At 40.4% G+C, this 15,695-nt stretch overlaps 1 protein-coding gene across 7 annotated transcripts in view; it reads right to left on the bottom strand.

Annotated features, from left to right (window-relative positions):
- The window catches only part of ARHGAP12 (Rho GTPase activating protein 12), a 117,864-nt gene extending 106,179 nt beyond the window's left edge, over positions 1 to 11,685 (bottom strand). For all 7 annotated transcript variants that reach the window (XM_046678839.1, XM_046678840.1, XM_046678842.1 and 4 more), the window contains exon 1: positions 11,536 to 11,685. The gene's annotated coding sequence lies outside the window, so the exon portion shown is untranslated. The remainder of the gene's footprint in view (positions 1 to 11,535) is intronic.
- Between the last annotated feature and the right edge of the window lie 4,010 nt (positions 11,686 to 15,695).

Genomic DNA, 15,695 nt, shown 5'->3' with positions numbered 1-15,695 from the left:
AAAGGATACAGGAAATAATAGGGTAACTGGGAAGCTGTAGAGAACACAGTCAAGTGAAAACTGGTAAAGGAAATTCAAAACCAATATTTAAATCTGAAACAAAAATGAGGAAAGAAGAAAAGAAACTTTACTGAAAGCAAGGATATTTCAATAAACATGACTTTTGCATAGAGTATTTTCGGAAGATTTGTGCCAAGAAGTCTTTCTTAATCAGAAATGGGGTGGACACGACTTTTTCTTGGATTGTTACAAGAATGGAGAAAATATTCCAATTTAAAAAGGAAGAAATATGGCCATGAGTGTGGCCATGAGTTTTTTTGATACACCACTAAACACACCAGCCATCAAAGAAAAAAGTAAGTAGGACTTGCACAAAGGGTGAAGAGGCACACCTATATGGTGACTGACAAATAATAACGTACAAATGAAATTTCACAATGTTGTAAACTATCATAACCTCAATAAAAAAAAATTGAGACTTTATTGAAATTTAAAACTTCTGCTCTAAAGACACTGCTAGAGAATAAAAACATAAACCAGACAAGGAGAAAATATTTGCAAGACACATCTGATGAAGGACTTGTATCCAAAATACAAAAAGAACTCTTAAAACTCAACAAAAAGAACCAAATGTTTTAAATGGAAAAAGGATCTGAGAAGACACATCAAGAAAGAAATATACAGGGGCTGGCCCCATGGCCAAGTGGTTAAGTTCGTGCGCTCCGCTTCGGCTGCCCAGGGTTTCGCCAGTTCCGGTCCTGGGCGTGGACATGGCATGCTAGTCAGGCCATGCAGAGGCGGCATCCCACATGCCACAACTAGAAGGACCCACAACTAAAATACACAACAATGTACTGGGGGGATTTACGGAGACAAAGCAGAAAAAAAAAAAATATACAGATGGCAAATAAGCAGACGAAAAAGTGATCAACGTCAAGTCATTAGGGAATTGCAAAGTAAAACAAGATACCACGGCACACCTATTAAAATGGCTAAAATCTAAAAGCTGACAACACTAAATGCTGATGAGGATGTAGAGCAACAGGAACTTTCATTCACTGCTGGCAGGAATGCAAAATGATACGGCCTCTTTGGAAGACAGTTTAGCCGTTTCTTACAAAGCTAAACATGGTCTTACCATATGTTCTAGCAATCACACTCCTAGGTATTTATCCAAATGAGCTGAAAACTTCCTTCCACAAAAAGTCCTGTATGCAAATATTTATTGCAGCTTTATTTATAACTGCCAAAAACTGGAAGCAACCAAGATGTCCTTCAATAAGAGAAAAGATAAACTGTGAGACATCTGTACAATGGAACATTATTCAGTGATAAAAAGAAATGAGCTATCAAGCTACAGAGACACAAATGAATCTTAGCTAGATTTTGCTAAGTGAAAGCAGTCTGAAAAAGCCATGTATAGAATTATTTCAATTATATGACATTCTAAAAAGTCAAAACCATAGAGACAGTAATTGCTGGGGTGGAAGGAAGCAAGGAAGAGTCCATAGGTGAAGCTCAGAGGATTCCTTTAGGTCAATAAAACTATTTCGTATGATACTGCAATGTTGGACATATGACATTATGTACTTGTCAAAACCCATTAATCTTTAAAATACAAAGTGGGAACTTCAATGTATGCAAATTTTAAAAAATCATTTAGGAGGTCGGGGGAATCTCAGGATGGAAAGCAGATGAGACAAAATAGTCTAACAGTATTACAAATATAGGGAACAAACTTACTGAACGGGGGGGAGGGGAAGAAGATGCTAACTAATTCTGGAAATAAGTGGGGTCTATAAGAATACAGGCAAGGCAACTGTGCTCTAATAAAAACGTTTCCCTTGGGGGTACGAGTTACAAATTCTGGTAATACATCTATACTGGTATAGTATAGATAGTACATATAGATACTCTATAGTATAGTATATACTCAGGTTCCTCAATATTGGAGCAGGAATTTACAGATAAGGGGAGTAGGCTGGAATGATCCACATGGTAATGGATTAGACTTGGAGACACCAACACGAACTCATTTTTAGCTTACCATGGATACAGTTGATTACATAAAGAAATATTACAGCTATGTGTCTATATACTGCTTAGCACACATGTACACATTTCCTTGCTGCCAGTAAAAATGACACCCTAGCAGCAACAAGCACACCTGGCACCCAGATTTGGTTTCTAATACCATTCTTCAAAGGAACCAAGGCTGTTTGGAGAAATGGCTGACTCTAGGACTGGAGAAGGAAATACACAAGATAAGCCCCTTGTAGCACCATATTGACCCCTGCCCCTCCCCCATCTGGATTTTAGGTACTTGATTTAAATGTTTATTATTAGACAACTGTCTTCTTAAACAATAACTCAAATTAAAAGTGACAGCATGCATATTTGATATTCAGATTAATATATATTATGCTGTCCCACATTCAAACAATTTAAATAAACTCACATTTCCTTTGTTCTTTTAGACATTGCATTTATGGAGAATGACAGTGCCTGTTTTTCTCATCAAAACACAAATTACAATTATTTAAGAAGTACTGGGGTTCTCTCTAAAATGGATCTCTTATACATGGAGATGTAAATACTGACCCAGTTAATGCATGACAGAGCAGAAAATGAGAAGCCTATTGTATTCCAAAAAAATCTCAAAAACTCAGTACTTTAGTAAACAGTCCTGATCAAGACCTTTCAGACCAAAAACATTAAACTTAGTTTTAACTCCCTGAGATCCACTTGCACACACTAAGAGTTTTAATGTGATGATGTAGGATACCAAGATAGCCTATAAGGTAAAAAAACTCAGTTAGTAAAAAGTTTAAGAGCAAAAAGAGTTTTTTCTTGAGCCAATAGGTTAACTTCCTCTTCCCTAAGATTCTACTATTTCATCAAAAGCTACCCGTATCGATAACAGCCGCACATTAACCTTTAAAACCACCCTTTTATGATGTTCATTCTGCTCCTATGCTTTTTCAGCTTTCTCTTTACTGCCTTCTAAATGCACTCAATCAATGGATTCTTCCTTCTATACCCTCAAGACCTCAGTCCCATATTTTAATTTCTTAATAACTTTCTAAAATAATTAAGTTAAAAAAAGAAAAACAGAAAGAAATTAACTTTTTTATGGTTCACATAAATTTTTTTTTTTTTTTTTTTTTTTTGGTGAGGAAGATTGGCCCTGAGCTAACATCTATTGCCAATCTTCCTTCTTTTGCTTGAGGAAGACTGTCACTGAGCTAACATCTGTGCCAATCTTCCTCTACTTTATGTGAGATGCCACCACAGCATGGCTTGATGAGCAGTGCTAGGTCCGCACTCGGGAACTGAACCTGAGAATCCCAGGCCACCAAAGCAGAGCACACGAACTTAACCACTATGCCACCAGGCTGGCCTCTGATTCACATAATTTTGATCTTGCCTCTGTGACACCTCACCCACTCCCTTCTAGTAACAGTACCTTGATTTTCCATTGGGGAAGCAGCATGCCCAGGTCTCACTTTATGTTGTTATACAGGCTGTATATTAGTAAGAAAATCATAACCTTGGTCTTTATAAAGCTTAATAGGATTTCTAATCCTCTAATTTACTATAGAAGAAAAACTTCATTCACTTCCCAACTATACTGGTTGCCCAGGCATTAACACCTCCTCCAACTCATTCAGATATTCCTCCCAAACTATACACATTAGCCTCTTAAAGAAAATCTTTGAAATAACTACTTACATTCAGACACTTTCAAATGTATACCAAATCTCATGCTTTAAAAAAAGATAAAACAAAGGCAAATACATCCACAAGTGTAGTGATTATTAAGGTCTGGCAACTGCAAAGTTATAGTCAGAAATTAGTAACTTATTTAAAAAAAGAAAAAAGTACACTTCATAATGCTTAAATTATGCCAATCTACTTCAAATTAACATTGTGATAAGAAGAGTCATTGTAGGAAAAGGACTTGAATAGACATTTTTCCAAAGAAGATATACAGATGGTCAGAGGCGTATGAAAAGATGCTCAACATCATTAATCATCAGGCAAATGCAAATCAAAACCACAATGAGATACCACTTCACGCCACTAGGATGGCTACTGTAAAAACCACCACCACCCAGAAATAACAAGTGTTGGTGAGGATGTGGAGAAAGCGGAATTCTTGTGCATTGCTGGTGAGAATGTAAAATGGTGCAGCCACTGGAGAAAACAGTGTGGTGTTTTTTCAAAACATTAAACATAAATTACCATATAATCCAGCAATTCCACTTCTGAGTATACATCCAAAAGAACTGAAAGCAGGGACTCCCAGCAGATCTGTCACCCATGCTGACAGCGGCATTATTCCCAATAGCCAAAAGGTAGAAGCAACCCAAATGTCCACAGGTGGATGAATCGCTAAACAAAATGCGGTGTATACTTAGAACAAAATATTATATGGTGTATATTACCACAATAAAGAGTCGCTGGAAAATACAATTTAAATCACCTAATAAATGTCTACTCAAATACCAAAAGTGTCACGAAAATCCTTATATAGCTTCTACATATCCTCTTTCAAAGTAAATGTTAAAAGGTAAATAAACAGTCAAACTTTTAGAAAACCACAAAGTGACACGTAGGTCCACACAAATGATGAACTACTAATACTAATCTCTCAGATCTTTCTGTCCTCTACTGGAAAAAAGAAAGCACTTCACGATTCTTAACTTTTATCCAAATTTAAATTATTTTACAAAACATTAAAAACCTAATAATGCAAATTAAAACCAAAACAAGATATCACTATATGCCAACTACAATAGATAAAGTTATATAAAAAGAAAACAAAGACAATGCAAAGTGCTGACAAGGATACCAACAAGTGCAGCACTCATACAGAGCTAGTGGGAATGCTACATGCCACAGCCAGTTCAGCAGTTTCTTAGAAACACGTATTTTCTGTAGACTATATTCTGCGCCATGAACCAAATATCAATAAATTTAAAAGGGCTGAAATCATACAAAGTCTGCTATATGCAGTATGACTATTAAGCTAAATTTTAAATTAATAAAAAGATATCCTGAAAGCCCCAAATTTGTTGTTGGAATCTAAACAACACACTTTTAAATAACTCAGAGATCAAAGAAGAGATAAAACAAGAAATGTGAACTGAATGAAAACGAAAACGTGACATCTCAAAACTTGTGGGATGCAGCTGAAGTGGTGCTTAGAGAAAATTTATGGCCATGTTAGAAAAGAAAAAAGGTCTCAAATCAGTGATGTAAACTTCCACTCTAAGAAATTAAATAAAGACCAAATTAAACCCAAAGCAAGCAGAAAAAGGACGTGATAAAGATCAGAGCAGAAATCAATGAAAGAGCAAACAGAACAACGTTGGAGGAAATCAACGAAACCAGAAACTGGTTCTTCGAGAAGACCAGTAATACTGATAACTCTCCAACCAAAATGATCAGAAACCTAGGAGAAAAGACACAAATTACCAGTATCAGAAATGAGACAAGGGACTAACTTCAGATCCTAACGACGTCAAACAGAAGACACGATGATACTCTGAACAACTTTATTCCAATAAATCCAACAACTTAGATGAACTGGACAAATTACTTGAAAGACAAATACCCAAAGCTTGCTTAAGAATAAACAGACAACCTAAATAGCCCTGTGTCTAATAAATAAATTGAAGCTGTCTCTAAAAATCTTCCCACAAAGAACAGTCCTGGCCCAGATGGCTTCACTGGTGAATTTCACCAACAATGTGAGGAAGATAATACAAATTCCACATAAACCTCTTAAAGAAAACTGAAAGATGGAAAATATCCCAACTCATTCTATGAGGTCAGCATTATCACCATACCAAAACCAAAGACATTGTAAGAAAAAAAAAAAAACAGATCAATATTTTTCATGAACACAGACACAAACACATCTCCAACAAAGAACTCATATCTAGAATATACAAAGAACTGTACAAGTCAATAAGAATAAGATAAATAACCCAATGAAAATGGGCAAAGAATTTAAACAGACATCCAAAAAAGACTGACAAGCCCATGAAAAGATACCCAACATCTTTATTCATTAGGGAAATGCAAATTAAAAAACATAAATAATACCACACAACTTACAGAATGTGACCCAGGGATTCTACTCCTTGATATTTACCCCAGAGGAAGGAAATCATACGTCCACACAACGACCGGTACGTGAATGTTCGCAGCAGCTTTATTGCTAACAGCTCCAAACTGGAAACAACCCAAAGTCCATGAACAGGTGAGGAGATAAACGAACTGTGGCATATCCACACAATGGGATACCACTCAGCAATAAAAAGGAATGAACTACTGACACACCCAAGAAACTGGAGGAATTTCAGAACAGTTTTGCTGAGCGAAAAACTATAGACAAGAAAGACTGCATACCATATGATTCCATCTGCATAAGATTCTAGAAAATACAAACTAATCCATAGTGACAGAAAGCAAATCAATAGTCACCAGGAATCACAAAGGGACTCAAGAAAATGATGGGGGGGGAATAAATATGTTCATTACTGTGATAATGGTGATGGTTTCACAGGTACATACATATGTCAAAACTCCTCAAATTGCACATTTAACTTATGTGCAGTTTATTATACAACAATTATACCTCAATAAAGCTGTTAAACAAAACCCAAATAATGCAAATTAAAGGCTCCATATATCACTACCTCCTGCTAGGATGGCTTTAAATATATACATACACAGGCGTATGATATTTCATATGGTAAGGATACCAGCAGCTGAAACTCTCATTCATGGCTGGCGGGAATGCAGAATGGTACAGCCACTTTGGAAAACATTTTGACAGTTTCTTATAAAGGTAAACATACATTTACCATATGATCCAGCAATTCCTCTTCTAGGTATTCACCCAAGAGAAAAGAAAACATAAGTCCATGCAAAGGCCTCACATGAACATTCATAAAAGCTTCATTCATAACAACTAGAAATTGGAAGCAACCCAAAGGCCTATCAACTGGTGAATGCCTAAACAAACTGTGGTACACCCATCTGTAAAACAGGAAACAATACAAACCTCAAAAGATCCATATGAGAACAGAAAGGGAAAATGTGAAAAAATACTTAGTAAAACTATAAAGCATGACAGAGAGCATCACATTCATCACTGCTTACTATGGACGCGAAGCTGTGACAGAAGAGCACTCACAAACCACGCAGCATGCAGCCTGCTGTCTGGCTTGTTTCACTAACAGTAAAGCTTTCGAGATTCATCCATGTTGTTTTACGTATCTGGAATTAATTCTTTTTTATTGTTGAGTGTTAGTGCAGTTTAGTGTCTGTATGTTACACCTCAATAAAACTGATTTTTTAAACAAACCAATAATATATACCAAAATACAGGTAATTTCCAAAAAACTTTTAAAGATATCACTCTAACTTCAAAATATATTCTATTTTCTCCTGTTGTAAAGGAAAACAGCACAGAACTCAGGGTCAGAGGCCTCAAATTTAAGTCTAAGATTTGCTGTTTATCAGCTCTCAGACCCTGAGCACCTTAACTTATTTGTAAAACAAAGGAAACAACACAAACCTGAAAAGATCCTTGAGAGAATGCAAAGAGAAAAGAACCAGGCACGATAAAGACTATCCACACTAACCACTGCTTCTCAGAGAAGCAAAGGTTAGAGTAGAAAAACACTCACCAATGAACTGATGGCTTATAAAATCGGTCCCTCCTCAGAAGTCCCCGTCTCTGCCTCTTGCTACCTACGGGACCTAAGACGAGTCACGTAACCTCTCTGAGCCTCCGTTGTTTCCATGTGTGAAACAGAGATTTTTACAGTACATACCACATATTGGAAGAATTAAATGAGTAAATATGTGTAAAGCATGTGGTACAATGCCTGGCACATTAGGTAAGTGCTTTATAAATTGTAGCCCTAATTACGAAAATACAACTATCATCACCCTCTCAGACCTAATCCTAGCCTCCGCCCCACTCCCCGAGCTGCAGCGGTGCAGGCAGGGTCAGTGATCTGGATCTGGACTCACCCGGACAGCTTCATGGAAAAAACAACAGACTTTTTACTTTAGAGGAGTTTTAGATTTACAGAATTATTGCAAAGATAGTGCAGAGAATTCCCCACACACCTTGTACACCATTTCCCCTAATATCAACATCTTACATTATTATAGTACATTTGTCATATTCAATGAGCCAATACTAGTGATAATGTCCATACTGTATTCAGATTTCCTGAGTTTTTCCTAACAAATTTTTCTCTTCTAGGATCCCATCTATAATACCACATATAAACTTTGTAGTTCTATCCTGCAGCTTTTAAAACACAAGTTACTGAAACCTCAGATATTCTAATGAGAGGAGGTATAAGGTGGGGCCCAAAATTAACATTTCTAACAAGTTCCAAAGGTTGCTGATAGGTCCAATCTAAAAATTCACTTAGAATAGCACTGATCTAGGGCCTAGACTCCAGATCTGTGCTTTTCAATACAGGAGCCACTAGCCAGATGTGACTAAACTCAACTCAGATGTGCTGTAAGTGCAAAGCACACACGCGATTTCAAAGACTTAGTCTGCAAAAAAGAATGTAAAATATCTCATTAATAATTTCATATTGATTATATGGTAAAATGATAAAAACATTTATTTCACTTGGGTTCTTTTAACTTATCATGGGACTACTTAAAAAAAAAAAATCTTTAAAATTACACAGGTGAGGGGCCAGCCCTGTGGTGTGGTAGTTAAGTTCACATGCTCTGCTTCAGCAGACCAGGATTTGCCAGTTCAGACCCTGGGCACGGACCTAGCACTGCTTAACAAGCCATGTCGTGGCAGGCATCCCACATATAAAATAAAGCAATATGGGCACAGGTGCTAACTCAGGGCCAATCTTCCTCAGAAAAAAAACTAAAAAAGAAAATTACACAGGTGACTGGCATTGTATTTCTATTGGACAGCAGTGTTCTGGGCACAAGAGCAGCGTCAGCATCACCTGGGGTCTGTGAGAAGTTCAGGTGATTCCCAGGCACATTTAAGTTTGAGAAGCACTAGATTACCAAGAGGGGAGGGGTGCTTAGAGCCGGCAGCATTTGGCAGTTCCGTTCAAATAAAAAGCTAATCAACTACAAACTGAAACTGCAGGATATGTATTAAGTCAATAAAAGTAATACGGCAATGGCTGAATCACAGCGAAGCCATCCACAAATGAGGATGTGGCACAATCAGACTAGTTAACAACTCAAGCAAAGAAAAACCACAAAGATAGTGAGTGGCCCAATGGGTTCTTCCAGAGAGGATGATTTGAAAAGCATGATTTGAAGTACAATGATGCTATGTGGTACCATCATACCTTTTCACATCTGATTCACTGTACAAAACAGTACATTTTACATTACAAATCGTTAAATATAAATGTTTAATTGTTAAATATAAAGTTTGTTAAATATAAAATAAAAGTTTAATTTCACTTTCCTTTCCCACTATTTACTACAAAATTGTAATGCCCGTTTTAGGTAGATTTACCTTAAGCTCCTTTTTCCTACTACCAATTTTCTCAGACAGGCAAAATATTAGCACTACCATTTAATAATTCCACACTACACCACATTCACTGTTTTATTTTAGTCAATTTAAAAATCTCATTACCTTTTTATTCTCAGAAATGTCAACTGCATAACTTGAAGTACTTAAATTTGTAAAGCCCATTTTCTATCGGCCTATTAAAAAAAGCACTCAACAGATACTGTCTAATTAATGAAAAAAAGCCAAAGATTACCTACAAATAATACATTGTTTTTCTACAGCATTTACATAGTTTCACTTGTGTCTCACAGCAACTGGACTGGTAAGTAAAAAAAAAACCTAAAGATACATAAAATATTGACTATATACAGGCAACTAATCTATACAGACGACATTAAGAATCAATGGGTTAGCAATCTTCTCCAACTTCCATGGTTGATAAAGTAGTATAAACAAAACTCTATCAACAAATATGGGGACACACACACACACAATCTGTTACACTATGCCTTACATATTTAATTTACTTGTCCCCACAGAGAAACACCTCCAGAGCAGCAGACCTACACGCAGGCACCGGTCACGCACGTACGCAGCTTTGCACGGCCGGGGTCAAATCTTCAGAGCCTGCTCTCAGGCACTGCTCTGGGCTCCCAAATCCCTGCTCTGACACGTTTCCAAGTCATTTTTAAAACGACGAGGACAGGAGAAATACTGGCACAGTAGACCAGAACCAGTATAGAAAGACGAGCCATTCTGTAACACACCCTGCTATAGGATGAGGTAAGGACCACTGGACATGGACAAATACATCTCTAGGCCACTGTTTCCCAACTTTTAAGGATGAAAGAGGCGTGGCTAGGGACTAGATACTTTTTAACAACCTGTCACTGTAACATTCAGAGTCGTCCAAGGTCTGAACTTCAGAAGTGAGGGGAGGAATCCGAACCAGAACCGGAGTGACTCCTCATTCAATGCTCCTTCCTCCACATTACTTCCCCTTAGGAATATGTGCGTGAATGGTCAATAAAATCCACGTCCATATGTCATAAGTGACCATAAAGCACTAGGAGTGTTAACAGCCTTCACCCGTGACAAACGCTGCACTTGGAATGACATTAGAACTTGGATAAAGGTATGCTTCAAACATTTTGCAAACGCATTTAAAGCTGCTGCGCAGTCAGAAGGAAAACATCACAGGCCTCTGAAACTGAAGGCCGTGTTTTTATCTCCAACGACGGCCCCGCGGACACGCTGCTCAGAGGGTCTGCAGTAACTTCAGAGACAACATCCAAAGGACGGCCATTCCTGGAAAACAACTTCCCTGAGACGGGAGGAGGCCAGTACGCCCGTAAAGAGGTTTTTTTAAATTCAAGGACTTTGAGGAGGTTCCTCCCAGAGGAGCTGGAGACCAGCGAGTGGGGGAAGCGGGGGGGGGGGGGGGGGGGGGGGCCGGGCGTACCTCGAACGACTGCAGAGACGAAAGTCCCAGTTTAAGGTCTACAGTCCCGAGGGGAGGCCCCGGTGGGCTCGCACGGTGGGCGGCGGTCTGCACGCCCTACAGCAGTTCGGAGCGGGCACACGCAGCGGCAGACCAGGGAGGAGGGCGGCACCGGCCAGCCTTTTACACACGCACACACACACACTTGCACACGCACCCCGACACCCTCCTCCCCGGGGGCGGGGCGGGCAGGCGCTGCCCTCACACAGGAAGTCAGGAACCCGGGGGGCAGAGGGGCCACCACTTCGAGCCATTTAACCCTCGCGCCCACGCCGGCCAAGGGGCTGCCCGGCCCCGCTTCCCCGCGTCCCCCGCGCCCCCGCCCTCCGGCGCCCCGGCCTCACCTCGCGCCCCCTCGGCGCCGGCGCCTCCCGCACACGCCCCCCCAGCCCGGCGCCTCGGCGGGCAGCCCCGGCCCCGGAGCGCCTTTGTGCGGCGCCTCGCCAACCTGCCCTCCGTCCGCCGGGCCCCGCGCCCGCGCCCTTACCGAGGGCCCGCGGCCTCGCGGGGCTGCGCCCTCCTCCCCTAGCAGGCGGCTGCGAAGCGACCGCAAGGCGCTCACACGGCGGCGGCCGCGGTCGGCCGTCCCCGCAGGCTGGCTCCGCGCGAGGCTAAGTGCCAGGGCACGTCGGAGCGCGCCGGCGCGGGGGCGGGGCGGGCGGCGGACCACGTGACGGCGGGGGCGGGGCCGCTGCTCACGTGACGGCGGGGCAGGGCGGCGGGTCACGTGACGACCCGGAGGGCGCGGGGTGAGTCGGCGGCGGCGGGTCAGCGAGAAGGAGGGGGCGGTCGGGGCGGGGCCGCGGGACTCGGCGCGCGGTGGAGCTGCCGGCCAAGTGGGCGTCAGCAGTCTGTAAACACGAAGCGGGGGACGTTGAGGAAGCGCTCGTGGGGAAAACGCGCGAAGGGCGGGCGGGAAACGGCCGGTGCACGAGGGTGGCAGGAATGGAGGCCAGGGAAAGAGAGCGGGGCGTGGAGTCCGGCCCGCTCCTTCCTCGGCCCACTGGCAACTGGGAGCCACTGCCGGGCGTCTGTCAGTCGTTCATAGGCCGAATGTCCCGCGGGAGACGGGGAAAAGTGCCACGCGCTCCGTCAGGGGGACAAAAGGGAGCTCTGGAGACCCTGAGTCCATGATCGGGTCCATGTGGAGCTGCCCTTCGCCGGGGCCGCCAGGGCGGACTGCTGGACCAGCTGTGCACATTCGGGGCTGAGGCGGCCCCTGGGGACCCGGGAGCGGCCGCTCGCCCGTCACGCGGCTCCAGAGCAGCAGCATGGCGGCTCAGCCGTCCGCGAGGCCTGCTGTGTGCAAGCCCCGTGGGGGCCCCAGTGTCGTTGCCAGAGTCATCCCCGTGTGCAGCGTTTGCAGTGTGGTAGTACGGAATCCGGAAGTCAGAAGCGTTAAAGGTTTTTCAGAGCGATCCTGTGACAGAAGGAGTTTGCTGGACTAGGAATCTAGGAGACCTGGCTTCTGCTGTTGTCACTTCACCCTTCTCGACCTCGGCTGTCAACGGAGCTTATTGACTGAACTCAAAGGCTCCTTCTTCTACCTCTAGAATTCAATGACTGTGAGAAAAATAACTGATAGGACTTCAGAAACTGCTCATTCAGTAACCACTTGTTGATTGTGCCTTTTATGGTGCCGGGATGAAATTTGAATAATACCAGACAAAAAAGAAAGCCAGGATGTGATTCTAGAGCCACTCTCTGGAATTGACTGTTTTCAGTTCTTCACCTGGTACTGGAAGATGCCATTGTGTCTGGCTTCCTTATCACAAGCTGAATTCCCAGTTCTGTAAAGGCTGTGAAAACCCACTGGGATATTAACAAGACTTTAATAGCTGCAGTTTACCACCTTATAAAATTAAATTAAATGTAACGAGGGGGCTAAAGTTTCAAGATATTCTCCTTGGAGAAAGTAAAGAAACTTAAAATGAACCTGAGACCATACTGTATCTATTGTTGCACTTGCTACCAACCTTTCTTTGGTATGGATGGTCTTTTCTGTCTCCCTCGGTTTCTAACATATTTTCCATGCGCTTGCTTGTTCAGCATGTAGAGTATTGCTGCTGCATGCTTGTGAAACTATTTTCCATTGAATCCCTTTCTAGAACTAAAACAAGGACAGAGTGCAGAAAGGAAACCTGTGCCCTGATGGAATGTGCTGATAACCCTATCTTCCCTACTCCCCAAACCTGATTTGGGCACCCTTGGTTTCAGCAAGAGAGAGCTAAACAGTTTGTATGTACTTGCTGATCTGCCTGTAACTCCACTTCCTATTCACAACCTAATCTCAGATGATACCACAATGCCCACAGTATGCCGATCTCTTCCAACAGCAGATGGAATCAGATAAAAAGAGCTCTCGCCCAAGTGTGTTGTTTTAAAACCTGATGGAGAGCTAGGAAATCATATGCAACATTGACTGTAGTTAGTTTTTAAATAACACTGGTAGCATATGTCTGGCGCCTGTGCTCAGGATCTCAACAGATCATTTTCAGGATATTGACATTTAACTGAGTTCTTATGAAGTAGCATAGAGTTCCAAAATCTAGAATTTAAATGTAAGTTCCACAAAGGCAGAGATTTGAGTTTGATTTATATAAATATATATCCCAAGTGCTTAAAAGCACTTGGCATGTGGTAGGTGCACAATAAATTTCTACTGAATGTATTTTTGAGTAATAATGTGTATGTAAATTGCTGAATAAACTTGTCCTGCTTTTTTCCTAATTCCTTAATAGGTAACCCACTTTTCATTGTGCATTTCTAAGTGAAAAGGCATAAATTTACATCTGGTATCACTGCTATGGCTAGGCTATAGAGAAACAGGAATTTGGCAATATCTATCAAAATTACAAATGCATTCCTACACTGAACCTGCAATTTCATTTCTAGGGATTTATCCCAGGATGTATTTCCACATGTGAGAAAGGATAAGATATTTCTTATTGTATTGCCGAGAATAGCAAATGATGGGGAATAACCTAAATATCCACCAACACGACACTAGTTAAATTATGATATCCATACGTTTGAACACTGTCTAGCTGTTAAAAAAAAGACAAAGTTCTTTACATTTTAATATTAAGATCTCTGAGATTTTTTTGTTGAAGAAAGCAGGAAAATGATGCAGAATAATGTATTGGCTTGTATATGCATTAAACTAGGATAGACTGTTGAGGTATGAGATATCAGTGGATGGAAGACATAGGAAAGACCTTTCACTGTATTCGTATCTGAACTTTCTGATATTTAAACCATGAGAATGATTTCCCTACTCAAAAAGTTAAAATTTTTACTATAAAATTTTTCTGGTATCTTTATTTTGTTATTAAAACATTCAGGTTCTATCTATTTTATCAAAATTTACCTGATTAAAATATCAGGTACACTAGTACACATACAAGGTAAACTTTTTTGAAATTCAGAGTTGTTTTCATTAAGTTCAAGTTGAACACTGTCTACTCCTTACTGTAATAATTTCAGATCCAGGTACTACATGTAGTTGGAGGCTTAGTATACATCGTATCAAATATATGTAAATTTTCAAAAGTGTTTTTCTTGAAGTAGAGCTTTACTTGAGCAAGTTTTAACGACTTGGATCCTCTGTTTTAAGCATAAAATTAGAATTTTTTTGGACTATTTGTTCATCTCCTAATAAGGTCAAGAAAAATATATTTGAGAACAAAACTGAAGGCATGTGTTTGTGTGTGTCTCTGTTCACTCGCCCACTTTGTAATGTCAGCTGCCTCCTGTTTCCACGGGTTACGCAGATGCCCTGGAAATTATTTTGCCTAATATGTTTCGGTATTTTATTATATCTATTTGTGAGCTTAATTTCCAGAAATCTCAAAGGGAGTTATAATCATAGACTACAATAACATTCAGATTTCCATAACATCATCTCTTTAAGGATTTTAAGAGCTTTATTAATATTTTTTGTGAAATCTCACCATTTTCACTATATAAATTTACATCTTCAGTTTTTTTACACTATTATTAAAGACAAGTGCAGGCATAAGTAGTTAGTATTAAAGAGCAAATTGCCACCTGGAGCTTTTTTCCAAAATTATATAGCCAGGGCTGCCTAACACCAGAAAATTAGTAATTGGCTTTAAAATTTTAACTATGTGACCAGCCAATCAATAATTTAGATATATTTTAACTGATAATTTGTTCTGCGTATATCCTGTAAATATGCATTCATTTCAATTTTATACTTAACTTAGATATAGACACTAAGGAAATGACCCTAAAAGTAATAAAAATTACACTACATGAAAAACCTTTAGTATTTGTCGCAATTAGTCAGTAGTGCAATGTTTTGATGTGAAATATGGCTAAGATAGAAATGATATTTCTTGATTTAAAAATAAAGATACTTCCCTAACTTCGGGAACAAGGCAAGGATATCTGCTTTCACTACTTCTAATCAACATTGTACTGGTGGTTCTAGCAAGTATCTGGCAATAAGTAAATTTGTAGATAAAACTTTATGTAAATTTATGTAATTTGGCACAGTAGATAAAACATCCAAACAAATCACATCACTAAAATCCATACGATTGGTATGTCAGGGTGGGTGGGAGGATTAAAGGAGTTAAGAGCACTGAGCCCAAATTTGGCATTTGGAGGAGGTCAGTAAAT

Source organism: Equus quagga, chromosome 12, assembly GCF_021613505.1.
Source record: "Equus quagga isolate Etosha38 chromosome 12, UCLA_HA_Equagga_1.0, whole genome shotgun sequence".
Taxonomy (NCBI): domain Eukaryota; kingdom Metazoa; phylum Chordata; class Mammalia; order Perissodactyla; family Equidae; genus Equus; species Equus quagga.
The sequence above is the reverse complement of the archived record's forward strand: the minus strand, read 5'-3'. Positions and strand labels throughout refer to the sequence as shown.